This window comes from Micropterus salmoides, unplaced genomic scaffold (genome assembly GCF_014851395.1).
Source record: "Micropterus salmoides isolate LMB-PRFRI ecotype aquatic unplaced genomic scaffold, ASM1485139v1 Ms_hic_scaffold_2558, whole genome shotgun sequence".
In the NCBI taxonomy this organism is placed as follows: Eukaryota; Metazoa; Chordata; class Actinopteri; order Centrarchiformes; family Centrarchidae; genus Micropterus; species Micropterus salmoides.
Window position 1 is genome coordinate 1 of NW_024041771.1, and position 7,487 is coordinate 7,487.

The following is a 7,487-nucleotide window of genomic DNA, read 5'->3' on the forward strand; positions in this document are numbered from 1 at the left end:
GCGTTGCGTCTCCTTCACTCTAGTGAAGAACTTTGTGTGTGGCTGTGACATGAGGTTACTGTCTGTGCAACACATGAAACACGACACAGTGCAGCTGCTCGGCCCCAGTTACTGGTCAGGGAAGCGAAAACCAAATGGCCTGTTTCAGTCCCCAGCTGATCAATCTGCACATCTCTAGCTGTAGAAGGTGACTTACAGTCAACAAGCTGCTAAACAAGCTAGGTGATGTTTAACATCGTGGGCTCATGGAAAATGATCAGTTATCAGGATTAATTTCTTAATGACCAGCATCATCTGTATTAAGACTAAAGAATGAGTTCATCTGATGTTTAAAGTGAATAAAACAGCCCTGCCAGTCTGCTTAACATACTGCGTTTACAACTACTGAAGGATCAAACTGGTTTTCTGCCACCGGACTCCTGAGAGGGAAAGCAGGCAGAGGACCAAACCACTGTGAGGCAAGAGAGGGGACTCAAATGTTCGAAACTTAAACACACTTTTACTGCCTGTGTGTGTTTCTATTGTTTTACTACTTACACAGTTATTCTAAGTACAGTGCAAACGTATTTGATACGCTGCTGTGTTCCTACTTACAAAGCATGTGGAGGTCTGTCATTTTTATCATATTATGTCATGCAATAAAATGCAAATGAATCATTTAAAAATCATACAATGTGATTTTCTGGATTTTTGTTTTAGATTGCGTCTCTCACAGTTGAAGTTAGCTATGATAAAATAACAGACTCTACATGCTTTGGAAGTAGGAAAACCTGCAAAATCAGCAGTGTATCACCATTAGATATTGCTATTGAAGAAATGAAGAAAGAAATGAAAGGAGACAGAGTCACGGCAGTGAAGCGTCTTCCTACTAGATATCAGTGGAAATTAGTTGATAGTCTGTCCTACTGCAGTTTGAGGGAGACGTGCCTCAGAAAGTAATGATTGGCTGCATGAGCTTTAATGTGAGGGAGTTTGTACTCAGCCGTTACGTTGCTTTAAATGTCAGAGAATCGGACATGTGGCAGATCAGTGTAAATCTAAGGGTGTGCTGGAGAACATGAATATGGCCGCTGCGCAGTAGTCACTAAAACTAAATGTTGTAACTGTGGGGGGAACATAGTGCTGCTTACCAGGGATGAGGAGTTCAAAAAAGAGCAAAGATATTCAGAGATACAATAAAGTATCATACGCTGAAGCAGCAAACAAGTCTCATTGATAGTGACAGCAGATTCTCAGCAAAGGACTTCCCTAAACTACCACAGACGCAGAACACGAGTGCCATAAAGTGTTCACAATATGCAGTTAAAGACGATGCTCTGATAGTGGAGAAGTTTCCATTTGTAGCTTTCATAGGTTTGGTAGTGAACGTAGCGCTGCAGCAGACAAAGAAAAGGTCCAGGCTGAGGACTATTGTTGAGGCAGCAAAAGATTTTGGGATCACGGAGATGACTGTAGACATGTTACATGAAATGTCAGCACCGAATGACGGAACATCTCAGTTTAGTGACTAGTTCATAAAGGCTTTCCTTATCCTTCAGTGGAACGCCAGAAGCCTGATTGCAACGCACAAGAATTTAAGAGAAATGTCAACAGTTAAATGTAAAGCCTGACGTTATCTGTATTCAAGAAACATTCATAGTTCAGATAATTTGACAGAAGAAGGTAAAATCAGAAGACGGCAAACTTAGCTAGATACCCGGAGGTACTCGAGAACAGAAACTCTAATCAGAGTCCTCTAGATGAGGCCTTTACCGTGCCTGAGCTGAGGAGGGCTCTGAGTAAGAGTAAAAGAACGACACCTGCTAAAGACAATATGAGCTTTACTATGATAGAACATTTAAATGCTTCTGCATTGGGTAAAGTACTGGAGTTATTGAACAAGGTTTGGGAGGAGGGAAGCTTCCAGTAGGGTGGAAAGAAGCAATTATTATTCAGATTAAGAAACCTGGGAAAGATCCTACAGATCCTGATCATTACAGACCGACAGCTTTAACTTCACATGTGTGTAAACCATGGAGAAAATGATTCCAGAAAGAATAACATACTACTTAGAAAGAAATGAGCTTCTTTCAGCACTTCAGAGTGGATTTAGAAGGGGGCGTAGTACTCTGGACCCTTTAATATGTTGGAACTGATGTTAGGAAAGCTCAAGCTAATAAGAGGGGGTGCTAGCTGTTTTCTTGATATAGAGAAGGCGCAGGAGGTCTTTTAATACAGCGAGATAAAATGGGTATTGGAGGTAAAATGTATAACTGGATCAAAGGTTTCTTATCTGGTAGCTACATTCAGGTTCGTGTGGGGAACTCTACATCAGATGCATTTTAGTTGAAAACGGCAGCGCTCAGGGGAGCGTCATTAGTCCGCTACTGTTTTCAATCAGGATCAATGATGTTTAGAAGAAGGTTCATCCAGACATTGGGAAATCACTTTCTGCTGATGATGGGGAAATTTGGAAACGAGGGAGGAATCTGGAGTATGTTGTAAAGAAAGTTCAGGAAGCTGTTAGTGTGGTTGAAGATTGGTCTTTGAATTGGAGATTTAAGTTTAATCAAACCATCTTTTTAAAAGAAAGGAAGTCAAAGAAGATATTTGTTGAAATTGTCCAATCAAAGGTTAGAAAGAGTGGAAAACTTTAAATTCCTGCGGTTGTGGTTTGATATATTGCTTACGTGGAAAAATCATTTGATGAGGTGGAAGATAAGTGTAAGAAAGTCCTGAATATTATGAGATGTTTAACAGGCAGTGTTTGCTAAGAAATATTTATATTGCATTAGTTAGATCAGTCTAGAATATGGATGTATTGTTTCTGGATCAGCTGCTAGAACATCTTTAAAAAGGTTGGATAAAATTCAGGCCCATCATTGAGGTTATGCTGTGCAGCAGTAAAGTCAACACCAATATCAGCGCTTCAGCTGGAGGTTGGAGAAATGCCACTGATTCTAAGAAGGAAACAGCTGAGGGCCAATTATTGGGCTAATTTACAAAGTCAGAAGGACACACGTCCTACAAAAAGGATTATGAATGAAAGTTGGGAAAGCAGCCAAATGAAAAAGGAGGTATTTAGCAGTGTAATTCTGGATCTTACAAAGGAGTTAGGAATCACGATTGGGTCGCTAGTCCAGCTGCTTTAATGCCAGCTGTTCCACCATGGTTATTACCTCAGCCTACAGTTGATCTTTCTCTGCTGAAACAGGTTACTTCAAGTAAAAACATTGTAGATATGCAAGCTTATGTGAACACGACGCTGCATGAGAATATGGGTATCACGTATGTTTATTTAGGGACGGTTGTAAAAATCCAGAGAACGGAAAATCAAGCTGTGCTTTTTACATTCCTGAATTAAAAGTTAAGGCGTTTAAAAGATTAACCGATCATTTATCGGTGTCTGCAGCAGAAATGATGGCAGTCTTGTTAGCATCACAGTGGATAGAGGAAGTCAAACCATGAGAATGATAATTAGTTCAGATTCAAGCGCAGCTCTGGCCAGTCTCAAAAGTACAGCGTCAAAATGTAGGGAGGAGATTATGTTTGAAATGTTGTTGGATGGAAGTCGGAAGCGCGAGACCAGATGGATGCGGTAACTGTAGGTTTTTGTTGTTTCCTGGACAAATGACTCTTGATCAGAGATAGTGAGAGCAGCTGATGTTGGGGAGGACAGACAAATGTGTTGTAAATTATTACTGATGCAGTCAGAAACTCTCCAACCTCTTTGCAACCTGCAGCTTTGGCTTTTTTATCCAGCGCCCAGCAAAGTAACTTTAAAAAATAAAAGGACCAATATTTCAGTGTAAAAATGCTCAGCAGGTGATCAGAAATGACGTCATAACAGGAAACCAGAATAATCCAGGAGATCATTTCCATGGATGGAAAGAATGAGATCAATAAGTTATTGATTTCCAGTATTGATCAAGAAGAAAGCTGAAAGAAACCAAATGTGTTGATCACTCAGAACAAAGAAATGCAGCTTTAATAGTTTGGATCAATGAAAGATTGATGCTCAGTTCTCTTCACATCATGTTGAAGCCGTTTGGAAAGAAAAGTGGGCTCAGAGTCGGCAGAAGAAAAGGCCAAATATTGATGAAGCAGGAAGAGCAGTTTGGGATCAGATCCAGATCAGATGTTTGTGTGTCTCGGTGTTCTGGACTGATGTTGAACATGTGGAGCTGAGATTCATTTACAGAACAGAGATGAAAACATTTGAAAGCTTCTTCTCTTCAAAGTTCAGCTTTAGATCCAGAAATGTAAAAGTCCAGCAGCTCAACACTGACAGGAGACATTACTGTGAAGCAGCACATGGACAAAACAATCCCAGCAGCATCAAGACTCTGATCATCTCCAACAGCTTCCTGTGTTTCTGTCCCCTGTTAGCTGCTGCTCTCATCTGCTTCTGTCAATAAAGTTATTCAAACTGCTGCTGCTGTCTGTGCAGCTCATGTTCTGCTTTGTTGTCCTCTCAGTCTGTCAGGTGGAGGTGGAGGAGGGGGCGGAGTCTGTCCTGCTGCCCTGCAAGACCACAGACAACCTGCCTCAGGACGTCAGAGTGGATCCACTATGATCCCTATAGACGGTCCACGTGTATCAGAACGGCTCTGACCAACAGGACCAGGTTTACAGAGACCGAACAGAGATGAAGGAAGACCTGCTGAGAACTGGAGACCTCAGTCTGACCCTGAAATCCCCCACAGACAGAGACGGAGGACATACTGGTGCAAGTCTACGACAAGAAGGGAGTCCTCATGAGATGGAAATCAGTTGATCTCAGGGTCAAAGGTCAGTATGCAGACTGAGGTCAGAGTCTCTGTGTTTGTCTCTGTCTGACTGTCCTCTGTCTCCTCTGCAGAGAGAAGCAGGAACAGAAGCAGCTCCGCTGATCCAACTCCTCTGATGGCCGATCAATCTGTTTGATCTTTGATCATTGATCCGATCTGACTCTGGATCAGAGAGAAAATGGAGGTGAAGCAGCTGATGGAGGACGGATGAAGACAGGAGGACGCTTTGTCAGCTTCTTCACTCTGACTCCTCCTACTGACTCTCACACACAGTCTACACACTCACTATTGATTCCTGCTGATCAGTGATGTCAGAGTGAGGTCAGCGTGATGTCACATGGCTTGAACGGGCGTGTTTCCTGTGAACCTCCCAGCGGCTGGATAACAGCTGCGGCTCTCTGGATATTTGTGGCTCGTTCTAATGCGTGCAGTCAAACAAACTTTATTTCTACAGACACAGAGAAGTCAGCAGCTGCAGGAAATCAGAACCACTGACAGGAAGTTAAGAGTCAAGTTAAACCACATGTCAGAACTTTCTACAGCAGCAGGATTTAGAAGATGCTGGAAGCTGCTGTCTTTAGATTTTGGACCCGTCACAATTTGTCACATTTTCTGAAGCCACAACAAATCTTGTTGAAAGGAAACAGTTGATTGAAGGTCCAGTTTCAAACGAAGAGTCAAAGCTTCTCTTTGTGTCGACTCCTTTAATGAGAACATTGAAAAGGACTCGAGTCCAAGTCTCAAGTGTCCAGCTCAGATTATTCCAGCACCAACCCTGGCAGGATGCAAGTTAAACAGAAAGCAACACATTTAGTGACAGAACAGAAAGCAGCCAGCTGTTAAAATGGACTCAGAGAATGAAGACACAATAAGATTTGATTCAGTCAGACTTTCACAAGAACAAAGGTTTGTTCAGCCTGAACACAAATGTGGTCTGTAGTGTTTTTGTAGTCCCTGTTTATTCAGCGCCTCTTCCTCCTCACTACACACTGGATCAAAGCACAGCAGTTAAACCCAGAGGCCTCCAGTGGACCTGGTTCAGGCCTCTGAAACATCTGGACTCTGTGATCTTTGTCTTCCAGCGTTGACATTTGGAGCAGGTATAAACAGACGTCACGTGATCTAGTTTGTTTGAAGCGTACCGAGTCCTTCAGACGTTGATCTCAGAACTCAGCAGAAACTCCACTTCTTTAGTCTCTTTCCTCCAGGTTCTGGTTTTTCTCGTCTCTCTGTTCATTCCTCAAAGATAAAGCTGGATTTTTCATTGAAGCTGAAACATTTCAGTAAATATGCCAGATTTAGCCAGAAGGCTGTTTTTCATCTGTAGTCAGTACAAGTCAACACAAAACAGACAACATAGTAAAACCAACCCAGGGACCAGTAGACTCCAGCACAATATACTAGCAGTCATTATGTTCCAGTACACAGGTCATGAACTGTTACCAGAGGAAATCAGAAGCTTACAGTAATCTGTTGGACTCAAAGATGTTATGTTATTAAAGTGCTGTTTATGCACTCAGATCTAATTCAATAATCTGGTTTCCTGCAGCGGTTTGAAGCCAAAATAAACATTTTGCTGTGATTTCATTTCAATAAACTGATCAAAATGATGCTGATTTGTTGAACATATGAATTCCTGCTCTGTCAGGTCTGTCTTCAAGATGACAAGCAAACATCTTTTAAAACGCTTGTTTTCTAAATGGAGTTCTGCTCAGTCAGGGCGATGCTATGCTAACTTGTTTCAAGTACGACGACGGCTGGAATCATCTATCAGACACAGATTCATTTTCAGACCTCACCAGGTAGTTCAGCTTCCCGCCTCTCTTTTCTCCCAGCATCCTCCTGTCTCGTCTGTAGAAATATGAACTAGTGGTCCACGCGGTCCTTGTGGTCCGGACCGGTTGCCGAGGGGTCCGTTGCTGGTCCAAAGCCACTGCACACCTCCTCTGTATAATAAAAGCTTTATTTGTAGAGCACTTTTCAACACGGGGAACAAAGAGCTTTAAAACAATCCATCTGTCAATAAAGGAAAATAAATGAGGCGTCACACAGTGAAAGCTTTTTGTAGAAATGTGTCTAAGAAGTGAGATGAAACCAGGAGCAGACTCTGAGCCTGTAGGGGCCCTGACAGCAGAGACCCTGTCCCCTTTGGCTTTGAGCCTAGACTTTGGAGCAGTTAGCAGAGCCCTACTAGAGGATCTCAGTCTGCGTCCTGGCTCATATGGGGATAAAAGCTCAGAGAAGGTGCGTGCCCATGTCTGGCCTTAAAAGTGATCAGAAGGATTTTAAAGTGCGTCCTAAAAGAAACAGGAAGCAGGACGCTCACACTGGGCTGATGTGCTCACATTTCCTGCAGCGAGCGGCAGCATTTTGGACCAACTGTAGGTGATGAACTGATTTCTGACTCAGACAGGTATATAGGGAGGATATCGGTCTGCGGCTGAAATGAAAGACTTCACCTCGGCCGCATTTCTCAAATGATAAAAACAGAACAAGCTTACATGAGGTTCAAAACACAAGTCCTAGTTTCTGGCCGAGCTTCTTGTTCGCTTGGGTTTGTCCTGATTTCAGAAAGGAACGAACATCACAGAGGAAGACGCAGAGATGTTGATCCTCACAGGTACGTGAATCTAAACTATAACGTGGTTCATGCTGAACTTGAGCGCTCACTCTTTCTACACATCCTGGCAGAGAACGCTGGTGAGCTCCCAGCATCCT

At 42.7% G+C, this 7,487-nt stretch overlaps 1 long non-coding RNA gene across 1 annotated transcript; it reads left to right on the forward strand.

The window, feature by feature from the left end:
* The first annotated feature begins 3,627 nt into the window (after positions 1–3,627).
* LOC119919133 lies at positions 3,628–6,380 on the forward strand. Its single transcript, XR_005447626.1, has 2 exons — positions 3,628–4,770; positions 4,841–6,380. It is a non-coding gene; the product is annotated as an uncharacterized LOC119919133 (long non-coding RNA).
* The last annotated feature ends 1,107 nt before the right edge of the window (positions 6,381–7,487 follow it).